The sequence below is a fragment of the Salmo salar genome, chromosome ssa17 (genome assembly GCF_905237065.1).
Source record: "Salmo salar chromosome ssa17, Ssal_v3.1, whole genome shotgun sequence".
NCBI lineage: Eukaryota > Metazoa > Chordata > Actinopteri > Salmoniformes > Salmonidae > Salmo > Salmo salar.
The window spans coordinates 85,815,920-85,839,758 of NC_059458.1; the positions used below are offsets into that span (position 1 = coordinate 85,815,920).

The 23,839-nt window shown below is 43.9% G+C and overlaps 1 protein-coding gene across 1 annotated transcript in view; it reads left to right on the forward strand.

Annotated features, from left to right (window-relative positions):
* Nucleotides 1-1,015: 1,015 nt before the first annotated feature.
* The window catches only part of LOC106592932 (PHD finger protein 21B), a 72,890-nt gene continuing 50,066 nt past the window's right edge, over nt 1,016-23,839 (forward strand). Inside the window, 1 exon segment of the mRNA XM_045698677.1 lies at nt 1,016-1,048. The gene's annotated coding sequence lies outside the window, so the exon portion shown is untranslated.

Genomic DNA, 23,839 nt, shown 5'->3' on the forward strand with positions numbered 1-23,839 from the left:
CTCCTCTCTCCTCCTCTCTCTCTCTCCCCTTCCCTCTCTCCTCTCTCTCTCTCTCTCTCTCCTCTCTCTCTCTCTCTCTCTCCTCTCTCTCTCTCTCCCTTCCCTCTCTCCTCTCTCTCTCTCTCTCCCTCTCTCCCCTCTCTCTCTCTCTCCCTCCCTCCCTCCCTCTCCCTCCCTCCCTCCCTTTCTGTCTCCCCTCCCCTCCTCTCTCTCTCTCTCTCCTCCCTACCATCTCTCTTTCTCTCTTCTCTCTCTCCCCTCTCTCTCATCTCTCTCTCTCTCTCCCTTCCCTCTCCTCCTCTCTCTCCTCTCCCTCTCTCCTCTCTCTCTCTCTCTCTCCTCTCTCTCTCTCTCTCCCCTTCCCTCTCTCCTCTCTCTCCCTCCCTCCCTCTCTCCTCTCTCTCTCTCTCTCCCTCTCTCCTCTCTCTCTCTCCCCTCTCTCTCTCTCTCCCTTCCCTCTCTCCTCTCTCTCTCTCCCCTCTCTCCTCTCTCTCTCCCTCCTCTCTCCTCTCTCTCTCTCCCCTCTCTCCCTCCCCTCCCTCCTCTCTCCCTCCCTCCCTCCCTCCCTCCTCCCTCCCTCCCTCCCTCCCTCCCTCCCTCCCTCCCTCCCCCTCCCTCCCTCCCTCCCTCCTCTCCCCTCCCTCTTTCCTCTCCCCTCCCTCTCTCTCCCTCTCTCCCTCCCTCTCCCTCCCTCCCTCCCTCCTCCTCTCTCTCTCTCTCTCCCTCCCCTCTCCTCCTCCCTTCCCTTCAACAGAAGAAGCTGGCTGTTAGAAGTTGCCCCCGTAGGAGGGACCACCAAGCCCCTCTCCCTCATCAAGCCCCCCTCCTCCTCCTCCTCCTCTCTCCATCTCCGTTCTACCGGCCAACCGGTCGCCAAGACAGCTCCCGTTGCCATGGTGACCGCACACATGACCGGCGGACAAAAGGTGTTGTCGGGAACGGCAGCTCCAGGGGAGCTCCTCCTCCTCTCCTCTACAGACATCCTCCATCAACCTCCTGACCAATAGAGGGTCGGGAGGCGGTGCTACAGCCTTACAGAAGGAGAGAGGTACTACACTGTTACTACTGTACTACTACTAGAATACATCTACTATACTACTACTATACTACTACTATACTACTACTATACTACTACTATACTACTACTATACTACCAGAATACCACTATGCTATACTACTACTATATTACCAGAATACTGCTACCATACCACCAGAATACTACTACTATACTACTGGAGTAATGCTACTATACTACTAGAATACTACTACTATACTACTAGAATACTACTGCTATACTACTAGAATACTACTACCATACCACTGGAATACTACTACTATACTATTACTACTATACTACTACTATATTACTACTACTACTATGGGAACTATAGGAAGGCGGTGTTACAGCCTTACAGAAGGAGAGAGGTACTACACTGTTACTACTGTACTACTACTAGAATACTACTACTATACTACTAGAATACTACTACTATACTACTAAAATACTACTACTAGAATACTACTATACTACTACTATACTACTACTACTGTACTACTAGAATACTACTACTGTCTACTACTATACTATACTATATACTACTATACTTTGGGAACTATAGGAGGGCTGTGTTACAGCCTTATAGTAGGAGAGAGGTACTACACTTACTACTAGAATACTACCACTATACTACTACTATACTTCTAGAAAACCACCACTATACTACTGCTAGAACAGTACTACTATACTACTAGAATACAGGTACTATGCTACTAGAATACTACTACTATACTACTAGAGTACTGCTACTATACTACTAGAATACTACTACTATACTACTAGAATACTACTGCTATACTACTAGAATACTACTACTATACTACTGCTATACTACTACTACTATACTACTACTATGCCACTGGAATACTACTACTATACTACTACTATACTACTAGAATACTGCTACTATACTACTAGAATACTACTACTATACTATAGGAACTATAGGAGGAACTGTGTTACAGCATTATAGTAGGAGAGAGGTACTACACTGTTACTACTGTACTACTACTACTACTATACTACTAGAATACTACTACTATACCACTACTATACTATAGAATACTACTACTATACTACTAGAATACTACTACTATACTACTACTGGAATACTAGTACGATGCTACTAGAATACTACTACTATACTACTAGAATACTGCTACTATACCACTAGAATACTACTAGAATACTACCAGAATACTGCTACTATACCACAAGAATACTACTACTAGAGTACTACTACTATACTACTAGAATACTACTGCTATACTACTAGAATACCACTGCAATACTACTGGAATACTACTACTATACTACAGAATACCACTAGAATTCTACTGGAATACTACTACTATACTACTAGAATACTACTACTATACTGCTAGAATACTACGCTATGCTACCAGAATACTGCTACTATACTACTAGAACACTACTACTATACTACTAGATTACTTCTACTATACTGCTGGAATACTACTACTATACAACTACTGTACTACCACTATACTACTACTATACTGCTACTATACTGCTGCTATACTACTAGAATACTACCGCTATACTCACTAGAATACCACAACTATACTACCACTAGAATACTAGTACTATACTACTGGAATACAACTACTATACCACCACTATACTATAGAATACTACTACTATACTACTAGAAAACTACTACTATACTACTACTCGAATACTAGTACTATGCTACCGGAATACTACTACTATACTACTAGAATGCTTCTACTATACTGCTATAATACAATCTACTGCTATACTACTAGAATACTACCTCTATACTACCAGATTACTGCTACTATACTACTAGAATACTACTACTACTACTATACTACTGGAATACTTCCACTATACTGCTAGAATACTACTACTATACAACTACTGTACTACCTCTATACTACTACTATACTGCTACTATACTGCTAGAACAATGCTATTATACTACTAGAATACTACTATACTACTATAATACCTCCTCATCCTCCTCTACACTCTGCCCTAAACTACTCTCTACTACTCTCCTCTCCTACTGTCTCTCTGCTATACTACTACTTCTCTCCTACCTCCTCCTTCCTCTCCTCTTCCTCTCTGCCCTCTAAACTCCCTCTCCCTCCTCCTCCTCCTCTTCCTCTCTGCCCTCTAAACTCCCTCTTCCTCCTCCTCCTCCTCTTCCTCTTCCTCTTCCTCTCTGCCCTCTAAACTCCCTCCTCCTCCTCCCCTCCCTCCTCCCCCCTCCTCCTCCTCTGCCCTCTAAACTCCCCCTCCTCTTCCTCTTCCTCTCTGCCCTCTAAACTCCCCCCTCCTCCTCCTCTTCCTCTCTGCCCTCTAAACTCCCCCTCCTCCTCCTCTTCCTCCTCTCTGCCCTCTAAACTCCCTCCTCCTCCTCCTCCATCATAATCACACCATATTATCTCTTTATCGTGAGATTTAGATTTTTTATTACACTTTCCTCCCCGTCCCCCTCTACACACACACACACACACACACACACAACACACACACACACACACACACACACACACACACACACACACACACACACACACACACACACACACACACAGTCAATAGTGCGTCCCTCCCTCCATGTAATTCTAGTGTGGTGAGAATCCTAATGCTGATCTCCCTCCTCCATCCTCCTGGTCTCTCATTCTACACAGCACTGTGGCTGCTGCCTGCATAGCATTTCAGCTGTTGTGATTCCTTAGAGACTGGTCTTGTTGTCAACCTGCAGCTCGTTGTAGATACTTTCTCACAGATTGAGGGTCAGGAGAGGAGATAACAGAGGAACTATATAGAGGAGAGAGAGAGAGAGACAGAGAGAGAGAGAGAGAGGGAGAGAGAGAAGAGAGGGGGGAAGAGAGAGAGGGACAGAGAGAGACAGAGAGAGAGAGAGAGGGGGAGAGGAGAGAGAGAAGAGAGAGAGACAGAGGAAGGAGAGAGAGAGGAAGAGAGAGAGAGAGAGAGAGAGAGAGAGAGGGGAGAGAGGAGAGAGAGAGAGAGAGAAGGAGAGAGAGAAGGGGAGAGAGAGAGAGAGAGAGAGAGAGAAGAGAGAGAGAGGGAGGAGAGAGAAGAGAGAAGAGAGAGAGAGAGAGAGAGGGAGAGAGAGAGAGAGAGGACAGAGAGAGAGACAGAGAGAGAGAGAGAGAGAGGGGAGAGAGGACAGAGAGAAAGAGACAGAGAGAGGAGACAGAGAGAGAGAGAGGGAGAGAGAGAGAGAGAGACAGAGAGAAAGAGAGAGAGAGAGAGGGGAGAGAGAAAGAGAGGAGGAACAGGCGAGAGAGGGACAGAGAGAGAGAGAGGAGAGGAGAGAGAGAAAGAGAGAGAGACAGAGAGAAGAGAGAGAGAGAGAGAGAGAGAGAGAGACAGAGAGAGAGAGGGGAAGCGTAGTGTGAGATAAAGCAGCTGTTTCATCACTTTGTCACTTCAGAGAGAGACTATTTCTCCTCTATTCAAACTCTTACTCTCCCTCTCCCTCTCTCCCTCTCTCTCTCTCTCTCTCCCTCTCTCCTCTCTCCCTCTCTCCCTCTCTCCCCCTCTCCCCTCTCTCCTCTCTCTCCCTCTCTCTCTCCACTCTCCCTCTCTCCCTCCCTCTCTCTCTCTCTCTCCCCTCTCCCTCTCTCTCCATCTCTCCATCTCTCTCCCTCTCTCCCTCTCTCCCTCTCCCCTCTCTCCCCTCTCTCTCCTCTCTCTCTCTCCCCCCTCTTATTTGCTGTCAAGGGGATAGGGTCAGCAGAAGTTGTACAGAGCTTTATGGCTGTATAGTTTATAGGAAGGGAAGGGGTCCTCTCTTCTCCTCTCTTCTCCCTCACTGCTAGGGTTAGAGTCTGGTAACCCAGGAGACGAGGAGAGATGGAGGGATGGAGAGATGGAGGGATGGAGAGATGGAGGATGACCTTGGCTGTGGTTTAATGAGGAGAAAGACATCAGGAGTCAAAAACTGGAAGGATGGAGAAGTGATATAGACTAGACTCTATCCAACCTCCAGCTGTACCCCTCTATCCAACCTCCAGCTGTACCCCCTCTATCCAACCTCCAGCTGTACCCCCTCTATCCAACCTCCAGCTGTACCCCCTCTATCCAACCTCCAGCTGTACCCCCTCTATCCAACCTCCAGCTGTACCCCTCTATCCAACCTCCAGCTGTACCCCCTCTATCCAACCTCCAGCTGTACCCCCTCTATCCAACCTCCAGCTGTACCCCCTCTATCCAACCTCCAGCTGTACCCCCTCTATCCAACCTCCAGCTGTACCCCCTCTATCCAACCTCCAGCTGTACCCCTCTATCCAACCTCCAGCTGTACCCCCTCTATCCAACCTCCAGCTGTACCCCCCTCTATCCAACCTCCAGCTGTACCCCCTCTATCCAACCTCTAGCTGTACCCCTCTATCTACCCCCCCAGCTGTACCCCCTCTATCCACCCCCAGCTGTACCCCTCTATCCAACCTCCAGCTGTACCCCCTCTATCCAACCTCCAGCTGTACCCCCTCTATCCAACCTCCAGCTGTACCCCCCTCTATCCAACCTCCAGCTGTACCCCCTCTATCCAACCTCTAGCTGTACCCCCTCTATCCAACCTCTAGCTGTACCCCTCTATCCAACCTCCAGCTGTACCCCTCTATCCAACCTCCAGCTGTACCCCTCTATCCAAACTCCAGCTGTACCCCCTCTATCTACCCTCCAGCTGTACCCCTCTATCCAACCTCCAGCTGTACCCCCTCTATCCAACCTCTAGCTGTACCCCCTCTATCCAACCTCCAGCTGTACCCCTCTATCCAACCTCCAGCTGTACCCCCTCTATCCAAACTCCAGCTGTACCCCCTCTATCCAACCTCCAGCTGTACCCCTCTATCCAACCTCCAGCTGTACCCCTCTATCTACCCCCCAGCTGTACCCCTCTATCCAACCTCTAGTTGTACCCCCTCTATCCAACCTCCAGCTGTACCCCCCTCTATCCAACCTCCAGCTGTACCCCCTCTATCTACCCCCAGCTGTACCCCCTCTATCCAACCTCTAGCTGTACCCCCCTCTATCCAACCTCCAGCTGTACCCCTCTATCTACCCCCAGCTGTACCCCCTCTATCCAACCTCTAGCTGTACCCCCTCTATCCAACCTCTAGCTGTACCCCCTCTATCTACCCCCAGCTGTACCCCCTCTATCCAACCTCCAGCTGTACCCCCTCTATCCAACCTCCAGCTGTACCCCCTCTATCCAACCTCCAGCTGTACCCCCTCTATCCAACCTCCAGCTGTACCCCCTCTATCCAACCTCCAGCTGTACCCCCTCTATCCAACCTCCAGCTGTACCCCCTCTATCCAACCTCCAGCTGTACCCCCTCTATCCAACCTCCAGCTGTACCCCCTCTATCTACCCTCCAGCTGTACCCCCTCTATCCAACCTCCAGCTGTACCCCCTCTATCCAACCTCCAGCTGTACCCCCTCTAGCACCAGGGTCTCAAATGTTGTTTATTGCCATCATTGTAAGCCTGCCACACACACACACACACACACACACACACACACACACACACACACACACACACACACACACACACACACACACACACACACACACACACACACACACACACACACACACACACACACACACACACACTATACCGTTATTAGACATAAGAATGACTGTTAGTTTTTGTGAGAACCCGGTTCGTGGGAAGTGACAAAGAGCTCTTATAGGCACAAATAACAATATAACATTAATCTATCATTTTGCTATTTATTTATTTATTTAACCATCTTACAAATATAACATTTTATGATCATCGAAAATTGTGAATAATTTAAAGAGAATCCTGTTATATATAGAGACACAGCCCATCCATCCTGTTATATATAGAGACACAGCCCATCCATCCTGTTATATATAGAGACACAGCCCATCCACCTGTTATATATAGAGACACAGCCCATCCATCCTGTTATATATAGAGACACAGCCCATCCATCTGTTATATATAGAGACACAGCCCATCCCCTGTTATATATAGAGACACAGCCCATCCACCTGTTATATATAGAGACACAGCCCATCCATCCTGTTATATATAGAGACACAGCCCATCCATCCTGTTATATATAGAGACACAGCCCATCCTGTTATATATAGAGACACAGCCCATCCTTGTTATATATAGAGACACAGCCCATCCATCCTGTTATATATAGAGACACAGCCCATCCATCCTGTTATATATAGAGACACAGCCCATCCATCCTGTTATATATAGAGACACAGCCCATCCATCCTGTTATATATAGAGACACAGCCCATCCATCCTGTTATATATAGAGACACAGCCCATCCATCCTGTTATATATAGAGACACAGCCCATCCATCCTGTTATATATAGAGACACAGCCCATCCATCCTGTTATATATAGAGACACAGCCCATCCATCCTGTTATATATAGAGACACAGCCCATCCATCCTGTTATATATAGAGACACAGCCCATCCATCCTGTTATATATAGAGACACAGCCCATCCATCCTGTTATATATAGAGACACAGCCCATCCATCCTGTTATATATAGAGACACAGCCCATCCATCCTGTTATATATAGAGACACAGCCCATCCATCCTGTTATATATAGAGACACAGCCCATCCATCCTGTTATATATAGAGACACAGCCCATCCATCCTGTTATATATAGAGACACAGCCCATCCATCCTGTTATATATAGAGACACAGCCCATCCATCCTGTTATATATAGAGACACAGCCCATCCATCCTGTTATATATAGAGACACAGCCCATCCATCCTGTTATATATAGAGACACAGCCCATCCATCCTGTTATATATAGAGACACAGCCCATCCATCCTGTTATATATAGAGACACAGCCCATCCATCCTGTTATATATAGAGACACAGCCCATCCATCCTGTTATATATAGAGACACAGCCCATCCTGTTATATATAGAGACACAGCCCATCCATCCTGTTATATATAGAGACACAGCCCATCCATCCTGTTATATATAGAGACACAGCCCATCCTGTTATATATAGAGACACAGCCCATCCATCCTGTTATATATAGAGACACAGCCCATCCATCCTGTTATATATAGAGACACAGCCCATCCATCCTGTTATATATAGAGACACAGCCCATCCATCCTGTTATATATAGAGACACAGCCCATCCATCCTGTTATATATAGAGACACAGCCCATCCATCCTGTTATATATAGAGACACAGCCCATCCATCCTGTTATATATAGAGACACAGCCCATCCATCCTGTTATATATAGAGACACAGCCCATCCATCCTGTTATATATAGAGACACAGCCCATCCATCCTGTTATATATAGAGACACAGCCCATCCATCCTGTTATATATAGAGACACAGCCCATCCATCCTGTTATATATAGAGACACAGCCCATCCATCCTGTTATATATAGAGACACAGCCCATCCATCCTGTTATATATAGAGACACAGCCCATCCATCCTGTTATATATAGAGACACAGCCCATCCATCCTGTTATATATAGAGACACAGCCCATCCATCCTGTTATATATAGAGACACAGCCCATCCATCCTGTTATATATAGAGACACAGCCCATCCATCCTGTTATATATAGAGACACAGCCCATCCATCCTGTTATATATAGAGACACAGCCCATCCATCCTGTTATATATAGAGACACAGCCCATCCATCCTGTTATATATAGAGACACAGCCCATCCATCCTGTTATATATAGAGACACAGCCCATCCATCCTGTTATATATAGAGACACAGCCCATCCATCCTGTTATATATGAGACACAGCCCATCCATCCTGTTATATATAGAGACACAGCCCATCCATGTTATATATAGAGACACAGCCCATCCATCCTGTTATATATAGAGACACAGCCCATCCATCCTGTTATATATAGAGACACAGCCCATCCATCCTGTTATATATAGAGACACAGCCCATCCATCCTGTTATATATAGAGACACAGCCCATCCATCCTGTTATATATAGAGACACAGCCCATCCATCCTGTTATATATAGAGACACAGCCCATCCATCCTGTTATATATAGAGACACAGCCCATCCATCCTGTTATATATAGAGACACAGCCCATCCATCCTGTTATATATAGAGACACAGCCCATCCATCCTGTTATATATAGAGACACAGCCCATCCATCCTGTTATATATAGAGACACAGCCCATCCATCCTGTTATATATAGAGACACAGCCCATCCATCCTGTTATATATAGAGACACAGCCCATCCATCCTGTTATATATAGAGACACAGCCCATCCATCCTGTTATATATAGAGACACAGCCCATCCATCCTGTTATATATAGAGACACAGCCCATCCATGTTATATATAGAGACACAGCCCATCCATCCTGTTATATATAGAGACACAGCCCATCCATCCTGTTATATATAGAGACACAGCCCATCCATCCTGTTATATATAGAGACACAGCCCATCCATCCTGTTATATATAGAGACACAGCCCATCCATCCTGTTATATATAGAGACACAGCCCATCCATCCTGTTATATATAGAGACACAGCCCATCCATCCTGTTATATATAGAGACACAGCCCATCCATCCTGTTATATATAGAGACACAGCCCATCCATCCTGTTATATATAGAGACACAGCCCATCCATCCTGTTATATATAGAGACACAGCCCATCCATCCTGTTATATATAGAGACACAGCCCATCCATCCTGTTATATATAGAGACACAGCCCATCCATCCTGTTATATATAGAGACACAGCCCATCCATCCTGTTATATATAGAGACACAGCCCATCCATCCTGTTATATATAGAGACACAGCCCATCCATCCTGTTATATATAGAGACACAGCCCATCCATCCTGTTATATATAGAGACACAGCCCATCCATCCTGTTATATATAGAGACACAGCCCATCCATCCTGTTATATATAGAGACACAGCCCATCCATCCTGTTATATATAGAGACACAGCCCATCCATCCTGTTATATATAGAGACACAGCCCATCCATCCTGTTATATATAGAGACACAGCCCATCCATCCTGTTATATATAGAGACACAGCCCATCCATCCTGTTATATATAGAGACACAGCCCATCCATCCTGTTATATATAGAGACACAGCCCATCCATCCTGTTATATATAGAGACACAGCCCATCCATCCTGTTATATATAGAGACACAGCCCATCCCTGTTATATATAGAGACACAGCCCATCCATCCTGTTATATATAGAGACACAGCCCATCCATCCTGTTATATATAGAGACACAGCCCATCCATCCTGTTATATATAGAGACACAGCCCATCCATCCTGTTATATATAGAGACACAGCCCATCCATCCTGTTATATATAGAGACACAGCCCATCCATCCTGTTATATATAGAGACACAGCCCATCCCTGTTATATATAGAGACACAGCCCATCCATCCTGTTATATATAGAGACACAGCCCATCCATCCTGTTATATATAGAGACACAGCCCATCCATCCTGTTATATATAGAGACACAGCCCATCCATCCTGTTATATATAGAGACACAGCCCATCCATCCTGTTATATATAGAGACACAGCCCATCCATCCTGTTATATATAGAGACACAGCCCATCCATCCTGTTATATATAGAGACACAGCCCATCCATCCTGTTATATATAGAGACACAGCCCATCATCCTGTTATATATAGAGACACAGCCCATCCATCCTGTTATATATAGAGACACAGCCCATCCATCCTGTTATATATAGAGACACAGCCCATCCATCCTGTTATATATAGAGACACAGCCCATCCATCCTGTTATATATAGAGACACAGCCCATCCATCCTGTTATATATAGAGACACAGCCCATCCATCCTGTTATATATAGAGACACAGCCCATCCATCCTGTTATATATAGAGACACAGCCCATCCATCCTGTTATATATAGAGACACAGCCCATCCATCCTGTTATATATAGAGACACAGCCCATCCATCCTGTTATATATAGAGACACAGCCCATCCATCCTGTTATATATAGAGACACAGCCCATCCATCCTGTTATATATAGAGACACAGCCCATCCACCTGTTATATATAGAGACACAGCCCATCCATCCTGTTATATATAGAGACACAGCCCATCCATCCTGTTATATATAGAGACACAGCCCATCCATCCTGTTATATATAGAGACACAGCCCATCCATCCTGTTATATATAGAGACACAGCCCATCCATCCTGTTATATATAGAGACACAGCCCATCCATCCTGTTATATATAGAGACACAGCCCATCCATCCTGTTATATATAGAGACACAGCCCATCCATCCTGTTATATATAGAGACACAGCCCATCCATCCTGTTATATATAGAGACACAGCCCATCCATCCTGTTATATATAGAGACACAGCCCATCCATCCTGTTATATATAGAGACACAGCCCATCCATCCTGTTATATATAGAGACACAGCCCATCCATCCTGTTATATATAGAGACACAGCCCATCCATCCTGTTATATATAGAGACACAGCCCATCCATCCTGTTATATATAGAGACACAGCCCATCCATCCTGTTATATATAGAGACACAGCCCATCCATCCTGTTATATATAGAGACACAGCCCATCCCTGTTATATATAGAGACACAGCCCATCCATCCTGTTATATATAGAGACACAGCCCATCCATCCTGTTATATATAGAGACACAGCCCATCCCTGTTATATATAGAGACACAGCCCATCCATCCTGTTATATATAGAGACACAGCCCATCCATCCTGTTATATATAGAGACACAGCCCATCCATCCTGTTATATATAGAGACACAGCCCATCCACTGTTATATATAGAGACACAGCCCATCCATCCTGTTATATATAGAGACACAGCCCATCCTCTGTTATATATAGAGACACAGCCCATCCATCCTGTTATATATAGAGACACAGCCCATCCTCCTGTTATATATAGAGACACAGCCCATCCATCCTGTTATATATAGAGACACAGCCCATCCCCTGTTATATATAGAGACACAGCCCATCCCCTGTTATATATAGAGACACAGCCCATCCACTGTTATATATAGAGACACAGCCCATCCATCCTGTTATATATAGAGACACAGCCCATCCATCCTGTTATATATAGAGACACAGCCCATCCATTGTTATATATAGAGACACAGCCCATCCATCCTGTTATATATAGAGACACAGCCCATCCATCCTGTTATATATAGAGACACAGCCCATCCCTGTTATATATAGAGACACAGCCCATCCATCCTGTTATATATAGAGACACAGCCCATCCACTGTTATATATAGAGACACAGCCCATCCTGTTATATATAGAGACACAGCCCATCCTCTGTTATATATAGAGACACAGCCCATCCATCCTGTTATATATAGAGACACAGCCCATCCATCTGTTATATATAGAGACACAGCCCATCCATCCTGTTATATATAGAGACACAGCCCATCCATCCTGTTATATATAGAGACACAGCCCATCCATCCTGTTATATATAGAGACACAGCCCATCCATCCTGTTATATATAGAGACACAGCCCATCCTCCTGTTATATATAGAGACACAGCCCATCCACCTGTTATATATAGAGACACAGCCCATCCTGTTATATATAGAGACACAGCCCATCCATCCTGTTATATATAGAGACACAGCCCATCCATCCTGTTATATATAGAGACACAGCCCATCCATGTTATATATAGAGACACAGCCCATCCATCCTGTTATATATAGAGACACAGCCCATCCATCCTGTTATATATAGAGACACAGCCCATCCATCCTGTTATATATAGAGACACAGCCCATCCATCCTGTTATATATAGAGACACAGCCCATCCATCCTGTTATATATAGAGACACAGCCCATCCATCCTGTTATATATAGAGACACAGCCCATCCCCTGTTATATATAGAGACACAGCCCATCCATCCTGTTATATATAGAGACACAGCCCATCCTCCTGTTATATATAGAGACACAGCCCATCCATCCTGTTATATATAGAGACACAGCCCATCCATCCTGTTATATATAGAGACACAGCCCATCCTGTTATATATAGAGACACAGCCCATCCATCCTGTTATATATAGAGACACAGCCCATCCATCCTGTTATATATAGAGACACAGCCCATCCATCCTGTTATATATAGAGACACAGCCCATCCATCCTGTTATATATAGAGACACAGCCCATCCATCCTGTTATATATAGAGACACAGCCCATCCATCCTGTTATATATAGAGACACAGCCCATCCATCCTGTTATATATAGAGACACAGCCCATCCATCCTGTTATATATAGAGACACAGCCCATCCATCCTGTTATATATAGAGACACAGCCCATCCATCCTGTTATATATAGAGACACAGCCCATCCATCCTGTTATATATAGAGACACAGCCCATCCATCCTGTTATATATAGAGACACAGCCCATCCATTGTTATATATAGAGACACAGCCCATCCATCCTGTTATATATAGAGACACAGCCCATCCTGTTATATATAGAGACACAGCCCATCCATCCTGTTATATATAGAGACACAGCCCATCCATCCTGTTATATATAGAGACACAGCCCATCCATCCTGTTATATATAGAGACACAGCCCATCCATCCTGTTATATATAGAGACACAGCCCATCCATCCTGTTATATATAGAGACACAGCCCATCCATCCTGTTATATATAGAGACACAGCCCATCCATCCTGTTATATATAGAGACACAGCCCATCCATCCTGTTATATATAGAGACACAGCCCATCCATCCTGTTATATATAGAGACACAGCCCATCCATCCTGTTATATATAGAGACACAGCCCATCCATCCTGTTATATATAGAGACACAGCCCATCCATCCTGTTATATATAGAGACACAGCCCATCCATCCTGTTATATATAGAGACACAGCCCATCCATCCTGTTATATATAGAGACACAGCCCATCCATCCTGTTATATATAGAGACACAGCCCATCCATCCTGTTATATATAGAGACACAGCCCATCCACCTGTTATATATAGAGACACAGCCCATCCATCCTGTTATATATAGAGACACAGCCCATCCTCGTTATATATAGAGACACAGCCCATCCATCCTGTTATATATAGAGACACAGCCCATCCTCGTTATATATAGAGACACAGCCCATCCATCCTGTTATATATAGAGACACAGCCCATCCCTGTTATATATAGAGACACAGCCCATCCATCCTGTTATATATAGAGACACAGCCCATCCATCCTGTTATATATAGAGACACAGCCCATCCATCCTGTTATATATAGAGACACAGCCCATCCTGTTATATATAGAGACACAGCCCATCCATCCTGTTATATATAGAGACACAGCCCATCCACTGTTATATATAGAGACACAGCCCATCCATCCTGTTATATATAGAGACACAGCCCATCCATCCTGTTATATATAGAGACACAGCCCATCCATCCTGTTATATATAGAGACACAGCCCATCCATCCTGTTATATATAGAGACACAGCCCATCCATCCTGTTATATATAGAGACACAGCCCATCCATCCTGTTATATATAGAGACACAGCCCATCCATCCTGTTATATATAGAGACACAGCCCATCCATCCTGTTATATATAGAGACACAGCCCATCCATCCTGTTATATATAGAGACACAGCCCATCCATCCTGTTATATATAGAGACACAGCCCATCCATCCTGTTATATATAGAGACACAGCCCATCCATCCTGTTATATATAGAGACACAGCCCATCCATCCTGTTATATATAGAGACACAGCCCATCCATCTGTTATATATAGAGACACAGCCCATCCATCCTGTTATATATAGAGACACAGCCCATCCTCGTTATATATAGAGACACAGCCCATCCATCCTGTTATATATAGAGACACAGCCCATCCATCCTGTTATATATAGAGACACAGCCCATCCATCCTGTTATATATAGAGACACAGCCCATCCATCCTGTTATATATAGAGACACAGCCCATCCACTGTTATATATAGAGACACAGCCCATCCATCCTGTTATATATAGAGACACAGCCCATCCACTGTTATATATAGAGACACAGCCCATCCATCCTGTTATATATAGAGACACAGCCCATCCATCCGTTATATATAGAGACACAGCCCATCCATCCTGTTATATATAGAGACACAGCCCATCCATCCTGTTATATATAGAGACACAGCCCATCCATCCTGTTATATATAGAGACACAGCCCATCCATCCTGTTATATATAGAGACACAGCCCATCCATCCTGTTATATATAGAGACACAGCCCATCCTGTTATATATAGAGACACAGCCCATCCATCCTGTTATATATAGAGACACAGCCCATCCATCCTGTTATATATAGAGACACAGCCCATCCATCCTGTTATATATAGAGACACAGCCCATCCATCCTGTTATATATAGAGACACAGCCCACCCATCCTGTTATATATAGAGACACAGCCCATCCCCTGTTATATATAGAGACACAGCCCATCCATCCTGTTATATATAGAGACACAGCCCATCCATCCTGTTATATATAGAGACACAGCCCATCCACTGTTATATATAGAGACACAGCCCATCCATCCTGTTATATATAGAGACACAGCCCATCCATCCTGTTATATATAGAGACACAGCCCATCCATCCTGTTATATATAGAGACACAGCCCATCCATCCTGTTATATATAGAGACACAGCCCATCCATCCTGTTATATATAGAGACACAGCCCATCCCTGTTATATATAGAGACACAGCCCATCCATCCTGTTATATATAGAGACACAGCCCATCCATCCTGTTATATATAGAGACACAGCCCATCCATCCTGTTATATATAGAGACACAGCCCATCCATCCTGTTATATATAGAGACACAGCCCATCCATCCTGTTATATATAGAGACACAGCCCATCCTGTTATATATAGAGACACAGCCCATCCACCTGTTATATATAGAGACACAGCCCATCCATCCTGTTATATATAGAGACACAGCCCATCCCTGTTATATATAGAGACACAGCCCATCCATCCTGTTATATATAGAGACACAGCCCATCCCCTGTTATATATAGAGACACAGCCCATCCATCCTGTTATATATAGAGACACAGCCCATCCATCCTGTTATATATAGAGACACAGCCCATCCATCCTGTTATATATAGAGACACAGCCCATCCATCTGTTATATATAGAGACACAGCCCATCCATCCTGTTATATATAGAGACACAGCCCATCCATCCTGTTATATATAGAGACACAGCCCATCCTGTTATATATAGAGACACAGCCCATCCATCCTGTTATATATAGAGACACAGCCCATCCCCTGTTATATATAGAGACACAGCCCATCCATTGTTATATATAGAGACACAGCCCATCCTCCTGTTATATATAGAGACACAGCCCATCCCCTGTTATATATAGAGACACAGCCCATCCATCCTGTTATATATAGAGACACAGCCCATCCATCCTGTTATATATAGAGACACAGCCCATCCATCCTGTTATATATAGAGACACAGCCCATCCATCCTGTTATATATAGAGACACAGCCCATCCATCCTGTTATATATAGAGACACAGCCCATCCATCCTGTTATATATAGAGACACAGCCCATCCATCTGTTATATATAGAGACACAGCCCATCCTGTTATATATAGAGACACAGCCCATCCATCCTGTTATATATAGAGACACAGCCCATCCATCCTGTTATATATAGAGACACAGCCCATCCATCCTGTTATATATAGAGACACAGCCCATCCATCCTGTTATATATAGAGACACAGCCCATCCATCCTGTTATATATAGAGACACAGCCCATCCCTGTTATATATAGAGACACAGCCCATCCATCCTGTTATATATAGAGACACAGCCCACCCATCCTGTTATATATAGAGACACAGCCCATCCATCCTGTTATATATAGAGACACAGCCCATCCATCCTGTTATATATAGAGACACAGCCCATCCATCCGTTATATATAGAGACACAGCCCATCCATTGTTATATATAGAGACACAGCCCATCCATCCTGTTATATATAGAGACACAGCCCATCCATCCTGTTATATATAGAGACACAGCCCATCCATCCTGTTATATATAGAGACACAGCCCATCCATCCTGTTATATATAGAGACACAGCCCATCCTGTTATATATAGAGACACAGCCCATCCATCCTGTTATATATAGAGACACAGCCCATCCATCCTGTTATATATAGAGACACAGCCCATCCATCCTGTTATATATAGAGACACAGCCCATCCATCCTGTTATATATAGAGACACAGCCCATCCTGTTATATATAGAGACACAGCCCATCCATCCTGTTATATATAGAGACACAGCCCATCCTGTTATATATAGAGACACAGCCCATCCATCCTGTTATATATAGAGACACAGCCCATCCTCGTTATATATAGAGACACAGCCCATCCATCCTGTTATATATAGAGACACAGCCCATCCATCCTGTTATATATAGAGACACAGCCCATCCATCCTGTTATATATAGAGACACAGCCCATCCCTGTTATATATAGAGACACAGCCCATCCATCCTGTTATATATAGAGACACAGCCCATCCATCCTGTTATATATAGAGACACAGCCCATCCATGTTATATATAGAGACACAGCCCATCCTGTTATATATAGAGACACAGCCCATCCATCCTGTTATATATAGAGACACAGCCCATCCATCCTGTTATATATAGAGACACAGCCCATCCTGTTATATATAGAGACACAGCCCATCCATCCTGTTATATATAGAGACACAGCCCATCCATCCTGTTATATATAGAGACACAGCCCATCCATCCTGTTATATATAGAGACACAGCCCATCCATCCTGTTATATATAGAGACACAGCCCATCCTGTTATATATAGAGACACAGCCCATCCATCCTGTTATATATAGAGACACAGCCCATCCATCCTGTTATATATAGAGACACTGCCCATCCATCCTGTTATATATAGAGACACAGCCCATCCATCCTGTTATATATAGAGACACAGCCCATCCTGTTATATATAGAGACACAGCCCATCCATCCTGTTATATATAGAGGCACAGCCCATCCTGCTATATATAGAGACACAGCCCATCCATCCTGTTATATATAGAGACACAGCCCATCCATCCTGTTATATATAGAGACACAGCCCATCCTGTTATATATAGAGACACAGCCCATCCATCCTGTTATATATAGAGACACAGCCCATCCATCCTGTTATATATAGAGACACAGCCCATCCATCCTGTTATATATAGAGACACAGCCCATCCATCCTGTTATATATAGAGACACAGCCCATCCATCCTGTTATATATAGAGACACAGCCCATCCTGTTATATATAGAGACACAGCCCATCCTGTTATATATAGAGACACAGCCCATCCATCCTGTTATATATAGAGACACAGCCCATCCTGTTATATATAGAGACACAGCTCATCCATCCTGTTATATATAGAGACACAGCCCATCCATCCTGTTATATATAGAGACACAGCCCATCCATCCTGTTATATATAGAGACACAGCCCATCCATCCTGTTATATATAGAGACACAGCCCATCCATCCTGTTATATATAGAGACACAGCCCATCCATCCTGTTATATATAGAGACACAGCCCATCCATCCTGTTATATATAGAGACACAGCCCATCCTGTTATATATAGAGACACAGCCCATCCATCCTGTTATATATAGAGACACAGCCCATCCATCCTGTTATATATAGAGACACAGCCCATCCATCCTGTTATATATAGAGACACAGCCCATCCATCCTGTTATATATAGAGACACAGCCCATCCATCCTGTTATATATAGAGACACAGCCCATCCATCCTGTTATATATAGAGACACAGCCCATCCATCCTGTTATATATAGAGACACAGCCCATCCATCCTGTTATATATAGAGACACAGCCCATCCTGTTATATATAGAGACACAGCCCATCCATCCTGTTATATATAGAGACACAGCCCATCCATCCTGTTATATATAGAGACACAGCCCATCCATCCTGTTATATATAGAGACACAGCCCATCCATCCTGTTATATATAGAGACACAGCCCATCCATCCTGTTATATATAGAGACACAGCCCATCCATCCTGTTATATATAGAGACACAGCCCATCCATCCTGTTATATATAGAGACACAGCCCATCCATCCTGTTATATATAGAGACACAGCCCATCCATCCTGTTATATATAGAGACACAGCCCATCCATCCTGTTATATATAGAGACACAGCCCATCCATCCTGTTATATATAGAGACACAGCCCATCCATCCTGTTATATATAGAGACACAGCCCATCCATCCTGTTATATATAGAGACACAGCCCATCCATCCTGTTATATATAGAGACACAGCCCATCCTGTTATATATAGAGACACAGCCCATCCATGTTATATATAGAGACACAGCCCATCCATCCTGTTATATATAGAGACACAGCCCATCCTGTTATATATAGAGACACAGCCCATCCATCCTGTTATATATAGAGACACAGCCCATCCATCCTGTTATATATAGAGACACAGCCCATCCATCCTGTTATATATAGAGACACAGCCCATCCATCCTGTTATATATAGAGACACAGCCCATCCATCCTGTTATATATAGAGACACAGCCCATCCTGTTATATATAGAGACACAGCCCATCCATCCTGTTATATATAGAGACACAGCCAATCCTGTTATATATAGAGACACAGCCCATCCTGTTATATATAGAGACACAGCCCATCCTGTTATATATAGAGACACAGCCCATCCATCCTGTTATATATAGAGACACAGCCCATCCATCCTGTTATATATAGAGACACAGCCCATCCATCCTGTTATATATAGAGACACAGCCCATCCATCCTGTTATATATAGAGACACAGCCCATCCATCCTGTTATATATAGAGACACAGCCCATCCATCCTGTTATATATAGAGACACAGCCCATCCATCTGTTATATATAGAGACACAGCCCATCCATCCTGTTATATATAGAGACACAGCCCATCCATCCTGTTATATATAGAGACACAGCCCATCCATCCTGTTATATATAGAGACACAGCCCATCCTGTTATATATAGAGACACAGCCCATCCATCCTGTTATATATAGAGACACAGCCCATCCATCCTGTTATATATAGAGACACAGCCCATCCATCCTGTTATATATAGAGACACAGCCCATCCATCCTGTTATATATAGAGACACAGCCCATCCATCCTGTTATATATAGAGACACAGCCCATCCTGTTATATATAGAGACACAGCCCATCCATCCTGTTATATATAGAGTCACAGCCCATCCATCCTGTTATATATAGAGACACAGCCCATCCATCCTGTTATATATAGAGACACAGCCCATCCATCCTGTTATATATAGAGACACAGCCCATCCATCCTGTTATATATAGAGACACAGCCCATCCATCCTGTTATATATAGAGACACAGCCCATCCATCCTGTTATATATAGAGACACAGCCCATCCATCCTGTTATATATAGAGACACAGCCCATCCTGTTATATATAGAGACACAGCCCATCCATCCTGTTATATATAGAGACACAGCCCATCCATCCTGTTATATATAGAGACACAGCCCACCCATCCTGTTATATATAGAGACACAGCCCATCCTGTTATATATAGAGACACAGCCCATCCATCCTGTTATATATAGAGTCACAGCCCATCCATCCTGTTATATATAGAGACACAGCCCATCCATCCTGTTATATATAGAGACACAGCCCATCCATCCTGTTATATATAGAGACACAGCCCATCCATCCTGTTATATATAGAGACACAGCCCATCCTGTTATATATAGAGACACAGCCCATCCATCCTGTTATATATAGAGACACAGCCCATCCATCCTGTTATATATAGAGACACAGCCCACCCATCCTGTTATATATAGAGACACAGCCCATCCTGTTATATATAGAGACACAGCCCATCCATCCTGTTATATATAGAGACACAGCCCATCCTGTTATATATAGAGACACAGCCCATCCCTGTTATATATAGAGACACAGCCCATCCATCCTGTTATATATAGAGACACAGCCCATCCATCCTGTTATATATAGAGACACAGCCCATCCTCCGTTATATATAGAGACACAGCCCATCCATCCTGTTATATATAGAGACACAGCCCATCCATCCTGTTATATATAGAGACACAGCCCATCCATCCTGTTATATATAGAGACACAGCCCATCCATCCTGTTATATATAGAGACACAGCCCATCCATCCTGTTATATATAGAGACACAGCCCATCCATCCTGTTATATATAGAGACACAGCCCATCCTGTTATATATAGAGACACAGCTCATCCATCCTGTTATATATAGAGACACAGCCCATCCATCCTGTTATATATAGAGACACAGCCCATCCATCCTGTTATATATAGAGACACAGCCCATCCATCCTGTTATATATAGAGACACAGCCCATCCATCCTGTTATATATAGAGACACAGCCCATCCATCCTGTTATATATAGAGACACAGCCCATCCATCCTGTTATATATAGAGACAGATGTCCAACGGAGCAGCCACCAGCGATGCCACAGTATGTCATTGTATGCAAACACACAAACACACACACCACGCACGCACACACACACACACACACACACACACACACACACACACACACACACACACACACACACACACACACACACACACACACACACACACACACAGAGGGAGAGACCTTGTCATGGAAAGCCTGTGTGTTTCGTGGCTCTTGGGGAGCATTTCAAACTGCTAGTCTGGCAGGAAATTAAGGAAACGGGCGCCGTGCCCACATCAGTGCCCCCCCTCCCCGGGAGGGACAGAGGAGACGGGCGCCGTGCCCTCGTTGGTGCCCCCCCCCCGGGAGGGACAGAGCTAACCACTACTGTGTTTGTTTACACCATTCACTAGAAAGTGCTATTAAATACGGTCATATTTCCTGAGTGAATATTCAGCTTTTTTGTTCCTCTCCTTTCTGTATAGCTGTTGAACTGCATTATCCATATTAATACATAGATTTACCTGCAGCAGGCAGGAGTTTTAGCAGCTCTGTGTTTTGAGTCCCAAGTAGCACCCTATCTAGTGCACTACTTCTGTGTATTGTCAAGAGAATAGGGTGCCATTTGGGACAAACCTATTTGTATAAATGAAATGGGGGAAGAAAAAAAACACACAAAGAAGATGAGAGTGTGTGACATGAATTGTGGAGGTTATGGAGGGTTTAGTCCACACTGTCCTCTAGTGGTAGTAGGGGGAATAGCAGAGACAGACAGACAGACAGACAGACAGACAGACAGACAAAGAACAACAGACAGACAGACAGACAGACAGACAGACAGACAGACAGAGACCAGACCAGCCCAGACCAGAGTGTGTATATCCCTCTTAGCTGTAGAACTACCTCTATGGTCCACCAGTCTGCTCTGATCTCCACTCTCCTCTAGATACAGATTAGGGTGCATCCCAAGTAGCACCTTATTCCCTATATAGTGCACTACTTTTGACCAGAGCCCCAGTCAAAAGTAGGGAATATGGTGCACTAAATAGGGAATAGGGTGCCATTTGGGGCTCATATCCTGATAATACTCATGTCTGCTGACCGCAACTAGGGCCCAGTAATATGACATAATTTACACTAGGGACCAGTAATATGACATAATTGATACTAGGGCCCAGTAATATGACATAATGGATACTAGGGCCCAGTAATATGACATCATTGATACTAGGGCCCAGTAATATGACATAATTTACACTAGGGCCCAGTAATATGACATCATTGATACTAGGGCCCAGTAATATGACATAATTGATACTAGGGCCCAGTAACATGACATAATTGATACTAGGGCCCAGTAACATGACATAATTGATACTAGGGCCCAGTAATATGACATAATTGATACTATGGCCCAGTAACATGACATAATTGATACGAGGGCCCAGTAATATGACATAATTGATACTAGGGCCCAGTAACATGACATAATTGATACTAGGGCCCAGTAATATGACATCATTGATACTAGGGCCCAGTAACATGACATCATTGATACCAGGGCCCAGTAATATGACATCATTGATACTAGGGCCCAGTAACATGACATAATTGATACCAGGGCCCAGTAATATGACATCATTGATACTAGGGCCCAGTAACATGACATAATTGATACCAGGGCCCAGTAATATGACATCATTGATACTAGGGCCCAGTAATATGACATAATTGATACTATGGCCCAGTAACATGACATAATTGATACTAGGGCCCAGTAATATGACATCATTGATACCAGGGCCCAGTAACATGACATAATTGATACTAGGGCCCAGTAATATGACATAATTGATACCAGGGCCCAGTAACATGACATAATTGATAC